The sequence below is a fragment of the Rhinolophus sinicus genome, chromosome 3 (genome assembly GCF_057876585.1).
Source record: "Rhinolophus sinicus isolate RSI-liver-muscle chromosome 3, RSI-T2T, whole genome shotgun sequence".
NCBI classification, from domain to species: domain Eukaryota; kingdom Metazoa; phylum Chordata; class Mammalia; order Chiroptera; family Rhinolophidae; genus Rhinolophus; species Rhinolophus sinicus.
Window position 1 is genome coordinate 155,462,373 of NC_142503.1, and position 11,123 is coordinate 155,473,495.

Below are 11,123 nucleotides of genomic sequence, written 5' to 3' on the forward strand. Positions count from 1 at the left end.
GCAAGAGTCACAGAAAAAAACTTGCAGACAATATTGCAGAGTCATCGCCATCTTTCTAGTCCTATGGGCCTAATGGTACTTCTGGAATTTATCATCAGCAGACTTATTGCATAAGCACTCCAGCTCACTAAGCTCCAAGCAGGCCTGGTTTTATCTTATGTATAAAAACCCTTTCCTGCCTTCCTACTCTGAAATAAAGAGCCAAACCAACAGATGGCAGACCAACAGGGAGAGGGTGGTGATAAGGAGGCAGTTACAAGAGAGCACCACAGAAAAAGAAAATAACACAGAACTGAAAGATACTATGAATACAAAATATTCAGCAATTCCTTAGAGTTTTGCAAAACAAAGTCACATTTTGTCAATCATCGATCACTTTAAAGTGAAATTATTCTATGAATTTACATCTGACTTTATTCCTTTATACAGGGTATCTTTAAGAATTTTGAAAAGTCCCTCTTAATATCTCAGACCAATTTAAATTATCCAAAGCAGTTCAAGCTATTTTCAAAATGAACAAAGGAAACAGGGAAAATAGTAAACTTTTACCAACATTTCACGACTGCTATATGTTACATCATACATCAGCCTTTTCAGAAGCTACCAAACTTTCTTTTTGATCTCAAAAAAATAAAGCACCCCACCTCTATGCTAGTCTATGATACGATCAAAATATCGATATTACCTTAGCCTAACTGGTAGAGGTTTTAATTAAAATATTGGTTTAAAAAATTACAAGTGTTATTAGAATGACAGTTTTAACCTAAATTACATTTCTTAAAAATGCCTAAGCTTTTGGTTAAACAAACATTAAGAACACGCCAACTGCAACAGGCCATCTTTGCCCATTCAGCGTGCCACGGAGCTTCTGCTTCCAGAGTAAGCAACTTTCCAATCACTTATTTAAGAGATCAAGCCCATAACACCTTACAAAGCAAAAGTCCACTACTCCTCACCCTCTGGCAGTTTTACAAAGGAACAGCAACTTCCTTATGAACAGAACCTTCATTAAAGAGGGTCTAGCAACTACGTAGTGATTATTTAAGGGCTCGTTCCTCAGACAGCAACCTCTCTCCTCTGTGGAAGCTTGTCAAATGGCAGCCTATCTCACAGAGGTGTTATGAAGATCAACTGAGAAATGTTTACCAATGTACTTTGTAAAATAAAAATCTACCAGGGGTGCCAAAAAATGTATACACATGACTTGTATTCATCTTTTGTTATGGGTATATATTGAGTATTACAATTTTAATACAGTTCTTTCCTTTCTTAAAATGTGTATACATTTTTTTGGCACCCTCTGTATATACAAATGTAAATCATTATTATTTCACAACTTGTTTGCACTTTAGCCAGGTGGCAGACTAAACTTGCTTCTTAACGTCACTGGGTTTTAAGGTCTACCAAGAAAAACTTCATATTTCAGGGTATAAAGATTCACTAATATTCACCTTTCTATAGCAAAGTTCAATGATTATACCAATTAATGTTCTAACATCTATTTCCCCTCTTTGGTAGAAAAGAACAAGGAACATGCTTTAAGAAGTCAAAGCAACCTGTGGCACACCTAAAATTCTAATTGTCAGCATGAGTTCCTTAATATCTACTCGTATGTAGAATGATCCTGTCCATACATTACTTGGCTGGGATTTCAGATCAGCCAAAACCATCCAGCTGAGCCTGGCCATTTCCCTGCTCTGCCTCCCACAGTTTCCACCAACACCCCTCTGTTTCTGAATTCTAATCAAGGCTCCACCACTTACTAGCTGTGTGATCTTGGGCAACTTACTTAACCTCTCAGTGCTTCAATTTCATTACCTGCAAAATAAACGGGTTAAGCGTAGTTTAAATAAGAGTTCAACCAGATTTAAACATAGTGTAAATAACAGATGAAACTGCTTAGAATAGTGCCTTGTGCACAGTAAATGCTCAGTATTACCCAGTATTATTCCTTTATATGTACATCTGTCTACTCCACCACACCACCTTCACGAAATTACATAAATTTCTCCATCATTTTACATAATACCTTCCTTTCAGAAGAAGGAGCAACTTTGAGCAAGCAGAAACGATGGCCATACTTTGACAAAGTTTCATTATACGGTATATGACTGGATACTTGGTTTCCAGTAAGGTCAAAGATAACCTTATATAAAAGATACTGGCTCACACATGCTTTTAAATTATATTAACACATAGATAATATAATCTCCCTAGTTCTAGATTAGGTTATCCCGTATTTCTAATACAATCAGATAGCAAAGCTGCTTACTTGAGTTATCACATAAAATTGTCCATGACCAAACAGTTTTATGGCACAATGACTAACAGAAAAGGTCTTAAAACATGACAAAATTTAAAAGGACTCTTACAAATACTATTAAGTTTTTTAAAAAGCTTGGAAAACAATATATCCCTCCCAAATCACAATCACCATAGATTTTAAATCAAGAGTCTAGAATGAGGAAAAACAGCTTGCCAGAGCAAGACGAAGTATTCCTATTACACTCACATCACTACCACCATAAGGAGAGGACAACCAGAGTCATCCTCTGCAACAAGCACAAGAGCTGATTTTTCACACATTACTTAGCACATCCTATGCACAATTATATGCTCTTGAAAACATTATAAACTCTAAAACTTAACAGTTCGTATGTGAAAATTCAGTGTTGTTTAACTGACTTAATAGTTTTCCTTTGGCCTAAAACCTTTAAAAGGCAGAATCACTTAATCTAAGTTAGAGACAATTTTACTCCATAAACAACTTCCTAGAGCTGCATCCCTGACTTACGTCGTGCCAGGGTCTTTTCTAGCACTGAAATAAACAAGACATATAAGGTTCCTACTCACATGGAGTTTACATTCTAGTGAGGAAGACAAAGAATACACAAGTAAACAAATAAGTCAGTAAGTGCTGCAAAAAATAAAGCAAGAGCGAGGGGGCTGGGGTTTGGCCATTATTTTCTGTAGTGTCATCACTGAAGATCTCTCTAAAGAGGTAGACTCTGACAACACCTCTTTAAGCAGACACCTGAAGGATGTGAGGGAGCAAGCAGTGCGAAAACCGAAGGCAAGAGCACTCCAAGCAGAGCAAGAACAAACATTAAGCCCTGGGAATGCACCTGGCATGATCAAATACAGGGAAGTTCAGTGTAGCAGAAGTGGCGTGAACAGAGAAGATAGGTACTAACTACATCATCTAGGAACTTACAGGCCATGGCCAGGAATCTGGCTATGTTAACTGTATAAAGCACTATACAGAGGAGTAGCCTATCTGATTGACAGTTTAAAAGATCATCCTAGCCAGCCATGAAGTGCAGAAGAGACTTTAGGAGGTCAAGTGAGCAAGTATGGAAACCAGTTGAGAGACGACTGTAACTATCTAAGCAGAGGAGCAGGTGGTTTAGGCCAGAGTAATAAGGTAGATATGATGATATGTGACCAGATTAGAAATATATTAAAGAAATGGAGCCAAGAGGATTTGCTGATGAGCTGATTAGAGGGCATACCGAAAAGAGAAGACTCACAGATGACACCTAGGCTTTTGGCCTGAGTGACTGGTCCTGCCATTTACTAAGAGTAGTTTCATAGGAAATATGAGGATAGGAATCACACCTCTGTATTGTGCAAATTTAAGCTGAGATGCCTATTAGACAGCCAAATGAGATGTGGAATTGGCAGATGAACTATGGCACTGAACCTCAGGGAAGGGGTCTGGGCTGAAGATATAAATGTGGGAGTTGATCAGCATATAGTTTTTAAAGCCATAGAAATGAATAAATGTAGACTGGAAAGACTTTTTTGTTTAATCCTCACACCAGCCCTACGAGGTAGCAACTATAATTATTATTCTCATGTTATAGAGCGGGAAACTAAGGCTAAGAGATTAAGACGCATCCAACTCCATTCTGCTAATACATGGTAGAATTAGGGGGGGAAAATCTAACTGACTACAATGACCATGGCTTTTCTCAGCTGGGGTTAGTCATCAGAACCACAGTACTTGAATACTGGAGTGAATATTTTCTCAATTCTCCCAAGGATGGTACATAACTACTGCCATTCAAGACGCATTGGAGAGAAGTTAATTCTCTACATACAACGAATGTTCAAATATCCTAGAACATTACAGTCTAGTTCTCTCATGGAACCCCAGTTGAGAAAAAAACTGTACTATACTATTATTTTATTATTATTATTATTCCATTACTACTACTGCTACTACTACTACTACTACTTACTAGGAATCACAATGAGAGCCGGTTAGCTCAGTTGGTTAGAACATGGTGCTAATAACACCAGGTTGCCAGTTTGATCCCTGCATGGGCAACAGTGAGCTGCGCCCTCCTTTAAAAAAAAAAAAAAAAGAGGGAGATTGATGAACAACTTAAGTTACCATCCTGTGACTTTCCATGGCCTTCTCTCTGTAACCAGTAAAATCAGGTATTATTGGGGGTTTTATAGCGCCACAGGTTCCTTGAAGACTACAGCAGACCTTGATTGATTCCATTCACAAGCAGCACTCAGCATGTTTTCCTGAGAGCATCAGTTCATCAGAAACCCACAAGAACATCAGCTCCTCCAGGGCTAGAATCTTTGTTTTTTCATGTGTTCCATGCACTTGAACAGTGCCCTTTCTGGGAAAGAATCTAAATTTCTAGACATGCTGGGCAGAACTTGTTACCTTGTAAGATGGGGATGTTTTTCACGTTATCTGAGTTTCTTGGCACCACTAAAATCTGATAGGATTATCCTAATTATCCACTACTTTAAACTCTCAATTTCATCTTCCTTAAGATTGGCCTTCTTTCTTACGGAAATATAAAGGGTTCCAGATATGGCCATTGCTGAAAAAACCCTACTATACCTGTGTACTATTCAAAATAACTAGCATACAATGTGAGCAAATAGCTACTATATCAGACATACTTTAAAGGAAAAAGTACTCTCCTTACCATTTCAATTATCCTTTGTTAAACACCACAAGTATTCAAAGCACGGGTATTATGAATCAATTCTGCACTTCCATTAAATGCAAGGGTTTCAAATGAACAATCCGGACCAGACCAGAAATTGCATTCCAATCGATTTCACCTGCACATAATAACCTACATGTATCACTGCAATATTAGTGGACTGTGTATTTCATTTTCAAGCTATAAGAACCTGCCAACCGCAGGCACTAAGTGCCCTTCCACAACTGGCTTGGGTCACTTGGGTCACTAAATAACCTACAGAGTATTTTTTAAAATCATTCCTCTCAAGCAAAATAAAATGAAATAAAGTAAAAATAAAAAGAACAGCAACACATTCTGTTGGTGAGGCTGTGGGGAAAATTGGTGCTCTCACACATTACTGGTGGGAATGCAAATTAGTACACCACTTCTGTAGAAAAGCTTGTTAATACCTGACAAAACTACATATGTACTTAACTTCTGACTCAGCAATCCCACTTGTAGGAAAACTTGTACATGAAGATACAATACAAAAACACATATGCACAGGTCATTTATTGAATCAATTTTTATAATTATAAAACATAGGAAACAGCCTAAATGCTCATCCATTGAGGAACGGTTGAATAAACTAGGATACATCCACACAGTGGAGTAGTGCACAGCTGTTAAAAAAAGAATGAAGAATATCAAAAGAACAGCTCTTCAAATAAATAAACTGATTTGGAGTGACTTACAAGACATACCGTTAAGTGAAAAAAGTAAAGTTCAAAAGAGCATCTATAACATGCCACTCTTCATATAAAAACAGGGAGTAGGAAAACAGTTTGGCAGTTTCTCAAAAAGTTAAACATCGAGTTACCATATGACCCAGCAATTCCACTCCTAGGTATATACACAAGGAAACTGAAGGCATATGTCCACACAAAAACTTGTACATGAATGTACATAGCAGTACATTCATAACAGTCAAAAATGGAAAACTAAATGTCGATAAATTGATACATGAATGAACAAAATGTGGTCTATTCATGCAATAGAACACCCCTCAGCCATAAAAATGAATGAAGCGCTGATACATGCTACATGAACCTTGAAAAAATTATGTTAAGTGAAGAAAGCCAGGCACAAAAGTACACACGTTATATGATTCCATTTACATGAAATGTCCATAATAGACAAATTCATACAAACAGAAAGTAGATAAGTGGTTACCAGGGGCTGGGGAAGAGGAAATGGGAAATTATGCTAATAGATACGGGGTTTCTTTTTGAAGTGATCAAAATGTTCTTGAATTAGATAGTGGTGATAGTTGTACAACCTTGGAATATACTAAAAACCACTACATATATTGTATACTTCAAAAGGGTAAATTTTATGGTACATGAATTGTATCTCAATTTAAAAAATTATATAAAGAAAAAAGAAATATAAGAAAACATACACAATCTGTTCATTTGTGTGAAAAATAATGGAAGGATAAACCCAAAACTGAAGAGATTCTCTAAGTATATCTTTTTATATAATAATGTTTAGTCATGCTAATGTTTTATATACAGAGAAAAAGAAAGAAACGAGGGGCCGGCCCGGTGGCTCAGGTGGTTGGAGCTCCGTGTTCCTAGCTCCGAGGGCTGCCGGTTCGATTCCCACATGGGCCAGTGGGCTCTCAACCACAAGGTTGCCAGCTCAATTCCTCGAGTCCCTCAAGGGATGGGGGGGCTCTGCCCCCTGCAACTAAGATTGAACACGGCACCTTGAGCTGAGCTGCCTCCCGGATGGCTCAGTTGTTGGTTGGAGTGCGGGCTCTCAACCACAAGGTTGCCAGTTCAATTCCTCGACTCCCGCAAGGGATGGTGGGCAGCGCCCCCTGCAACTAAAAATTGAACACGGCACCTTGAGCTGAGCTGCCACTGAGCTCCCGGATGGCTCAGTTGGTTGGAGTATGTCCTCTCAACAACAAGGTTGCCGGTTTCGACTCCCGCAAGGGATGGTGGGCCGTGCCCCCTGCAACTAGCAACGGCAACTGGAGCTGAGCTGCGCCCTCCACAACTAAGACTGAAAGAACAACTTGAAGCTGAACAGAACCCTCCACAACTAAGATTGAAAGCACAACAACTTGACTTGGAAAATAAATAAATAAATTTAAAAAAAAAAAAAGAAAGAAAGAAAGAAAAGAAAAGTCAACCAGGATTGGGAAGAGTCCAAAATGAAAAAAAAGAAAAGAAAAAAAAAAAAAAAAGAAAAGAACCTAATTGAAATACTGCCATTTGCAATAACATGGATGGATCTTGAGATTATTATGCTAAGCGAAATAAGTCAGACAGAAAAAGTTAAGAACTATAGGACTTCACTCATATGTGGGATATAAAACTGAAAGCAACAAAGGAACAGACAAAGAAACAGAAATTCATAAATAGACAAAGTTTAGTGGTTACCAAAGGATAAGGGGGAAGGGGTGGTAGAAGAGGGTAAAGGGGGTCAAATATATGGGGATGGAAGGAGAACTGACTCTGGGTGGTGAGCCCACAATGTGATATTATAGAATTGTACACTTGAAACCTATGTAATTTTACTAACCATTGTCACCCCAATAAATTGAACTTTAAAAAGAAAGAAAAGAACCTAATTGCATTACAGATAAATAACATAAGCACAATAAAAGGAGTAGGGAAGCAAATAACTAACCTAAGTAATTTTGAAAAACAGTATTTTGAGTCAGATACTATAAGGCTAAAGACAAAAAACAAACAAAAAAAACAAAACCTGTACACAAATACTGCATCCTAATTAGCAAATATGTTTCTCATATGGGTATGGGTTAGCAATCATAACTACTTGACGTGCACTCTAAAAGTGAATAAATAAGTTAATATACTATAGATAATGAGAGCCAGGATTCTCACTTCAGAAAAAAAAATTACAAATAAGAATAGAGGAAAAGTTGGAATGAACCTTGTGATGATGGACTGGAATAGAAGATAGCAATATGAACGTATGGTTTTTAATATATAGAAAAAGACAAATATAGAAATAAGTGCGTAGGCATGCGCTATCACTTACATGCATGGGCAGGTTAGTATATAAACATATTTCCTTGCTCAGGGATCTCATCAGGAATTTAATATTCCCATTAATTTAGAGGACCCAGTATGTGACAGCAGAACAAACTAAAATTATAAAAATCAGATCTGGCATCTAAAAAGTAAATTACCTGCTTTACGTTCCCTTGTAAATTTTTTAGTCAAAAACATTTGCTAGTTGTTGTGACTTTATTGGCTTTGCAAACTTCTTTTTAAATGATGTGACCAATTATTTTTTCACCATCATGATAATCTACATTTCATGTGTCTGTTTAACCCAAGTTTTATTTACATTAAAAAATTCTCTTCAATAGATCATGGCAAGATTGTTATTACTATATAGTTGTCCAACTATAAAATTCAACTTTTGTTTCACAAGTCAATTTGCTTTCATCCTAGCACAAATGTCTCTCTCCACACCACAAACCACAAAGTCATCATTATTTTAAGTTCCAAAAATCTGAATTTTAAAACATCAGCTGTTCAATGTATCCAATTCTTTTTTAATTTCAAATATTAAGGAGTAATTTAGTCTTTGGGGAGGAAAAATGCTTGAGAACTTCGAATTGTATTGGTATTTATTATGTGCATCATCTACTGACCAATCCAGCCAATCAACAACAATCTTCGAAATTTCTTTAATCAAATAGGATTTCAGGAGACGTTTACATTTCCTTTCTTCTCCATGCACCACCAAGATGCCTATATTGGGAGTGAAATAAGTACATGACCAGCAAATGAATGGGTGTCACATGCAAATAGCATGACTAGAAATTTAAGAAACTTAGGGAAAGCAAAATTCATAAAAGTTTAGAATTACAAGAGGCCTTAATAGGCTATTTAATCCATTCCAATGACAACCCCAGACAGATGACAATCTATGCTCTTTTTAAAAGCCTCCAGATTTCCAACCTCCCTAGATGTCTCATTCTGCCATATAATCCTGTCATATGATTTGGGGGAAATATTTCAAGACTATTCTTTGCCCTACCTAATGCTTTCTTTTCTCACATAACAATACATTTTAACTCACTTCCAAGATACACATACACACAGATATGTGCACATAGGCACCTAAGGTAGTACGGCGACAGCTCTGACCTAAGGCACTCAATTTTGCTTGTATAAACACACACTATAGAAACCTATATAATCAAAGGAACATATCCATCCCATTCCAATCACAAAAGCACTATGAAACAAATAATGTCACATAACGATTTGGGGCTAAAAATAACCAATGGAAATCAATTTTATAAAACCTTGAGGTAAACAGGTTTCTTCTCACTATGGATAATCATAGCTTATTTGCTTTCCAAAAACACTGCTCCTTTTCAGCATCCACCCAAGGCAGAATTGTAAAAACATATACGTACCAGATCCAAGTAGATAAATTTTTAACGTTTGATTTTTAAAACCATTTAGCTAACAATCATTTTGGAAGAGGGCCCAAGGAAAGAGATATAGTGATGACAGAGTACAGCCAGTGATAATGAACAAATAACCAGTTTTAACCAAGCAGGCCAAAGAAGTGACTCAAAACAGATCATTTTTGGAACATATATAGAATGGGGAAGTCCCAATCAAAGACGAGGCAAGTACTATTTGAAAAAATTAAGTGTCTAGTAGGAAATACACCAAAATGTTAACCATTAAATGCTATCTCTGGAAATGGAATTACAAGGATGGCTTAGTTTGTTCAGATTTGGTATTCCTATTATTCCAATTATCCGTATTTTCTTCAGTATTACAGACATTATTTTTAAATTAAGACAAATTCTGCCCCTGAGTTTCACAGCTCTCTAGGATGGAAGGCATGTCTTTTACATAACCTCCTGGGAGAGGTGGTACGAGGTCCTGTCTTCGTGTCTCCCATGAACCTGTCGCCCATCACAGAAATGGTTTCACCATGTTCTCTGGGACAGCTCCTGTCATTATCATCCTCATCTCACCCCAAAGACTAAACAATGCATCTCGTCTCCCCTCATGGTAGCAGAGGCTATAAATTATTTTATCGAAGCGGGAGATTTGTAAAATGGTTTACCAGGGGATGAGTTGCCACCACCCAAATGCAGAGAAAAGGAGAAAGACAGCCCTAGAGAAAGACAACCTCCAGCCCTCGATAGGTGGCCAGCGACGGGAGACACGAGGGTTGCAGTTCTCAGATCCCGAGTCGGGCCGCCGCCCCCAGGCCCCAGCATCGGCCGGGGGAGGGGCGCTCGTTAGCGGATAAAGGGGTGGGGGACGTGATCAGAGATGCGACCTCCGAGGGCTGAGGGTCAGGTACAGCAAGCGCCGGAGGGGCGGGTCCCTCCGCCCTCTCGGGCCGGCGGCTAGGCTTCTAACGTGGCTCTGTATGCGGCCGGGCGGCGGGAGGCCCCTGGGGTCAGGGGGCCCCACAACACCGGGAGGGCTCCATCAGGCCTTCGCCGGCCCCCCACCCGGGACCCCGGCAGCCCCGGAACGGCCCCAGTTGGCTTTGTCCGGCCGGCGGGGCGCACGCACAGGCGGCCAGGAAAGCAGAAGAGGAGACGTTACCGTACGCGGCTCCGGAACTGGCGGGAGTTGGGTGCGGCTCCTGCGACCCGAGCCCCGCTCGGCAGCAGCTGCGGCTGCCGCGTCCTTTATTTTTACTGCAGCAGCGGCGACTTGTCAAAGGGAAAGACGTAAGAGGCGGCGGCAGCGGCGGCAAGCGAGTCTCGCGGGATTTGGGCGGAACTCTCGCGCAGTCCGGAATCCTCGCCCCACCCACCAGGCCCAGCGCGGGAGGCGAGAGGAGCTGGGGGAGGAGCGCCGGGAGTAGGTTGCGGGAGGAAAGGGCGAGGGAAGAGGATTTAATGCGAGAGGCAAAGCTAGGTTCTTTGGGCACCCTACTACCGCGCAGCCCTCACCTTTCAGCCCTCGCGGAGTCCGGACCCTGCGGGGACCGAACTCCGCCTGTAAGGCACAATCGGGGGCCTTTCACAAAGGATGGTGAGGAGTAGGGGGCCAGCCAGCACGCCCCGTTTTCCTTGTGGTGGGCGGGGAACACCCCGACCGCCCCGCGTGCTGCTGCTGCTGGGCGTAGCAACGCGTTTAAAAGCTG

At 40.0% G+C, this 11,123-nt stretch overlaps 1 protein-coding gene and 1 long non-coding RNA gene across 19 annotated transcripts in view; one reads left to right on the plus strand and one right to left on the minus strand.

The window, feature by feature from the left end:
- The window catches only part of HERC1 (HECT and RLD domain containing E3 ubiquitin protein ligase family member 1), a 171,354-nt gene extending 160,619 nt beyond the window's left edge, over positions 1–10,735 (minus strand). For 11 of the 18 annotated variants that reach the window (XM_088797280.1, XM_088797278.1, XM_088797275.1 and 8 more), the window contains exon 1: positions 10,577–10,735. The gene's annotated coding sequence lies outside the window, so the exon portion shown is untranslated. Of the gene's footprint in view, positions 1–10,543 lie in introns of all 18 variants that reach the window. The other 7 variants (XM_088797284.1, XM_088797283.1, XM_088797285.1 and 4 more) reach the window with 3 other exon arrangements.
- Positions 6,545–6,838, plus strand: LOC148758676 (uncharacterized). The gene is made up of 2 exons (XR_016020569.1): positions 6,545–6,635; positions 6,776–6,838. It is a non-coding gene; the product is annotated as an uncharacterized LOC148758676 (long non-coding RNA).
- Positions 10,736–11,123: the final 388 nt, after the last annotated feature.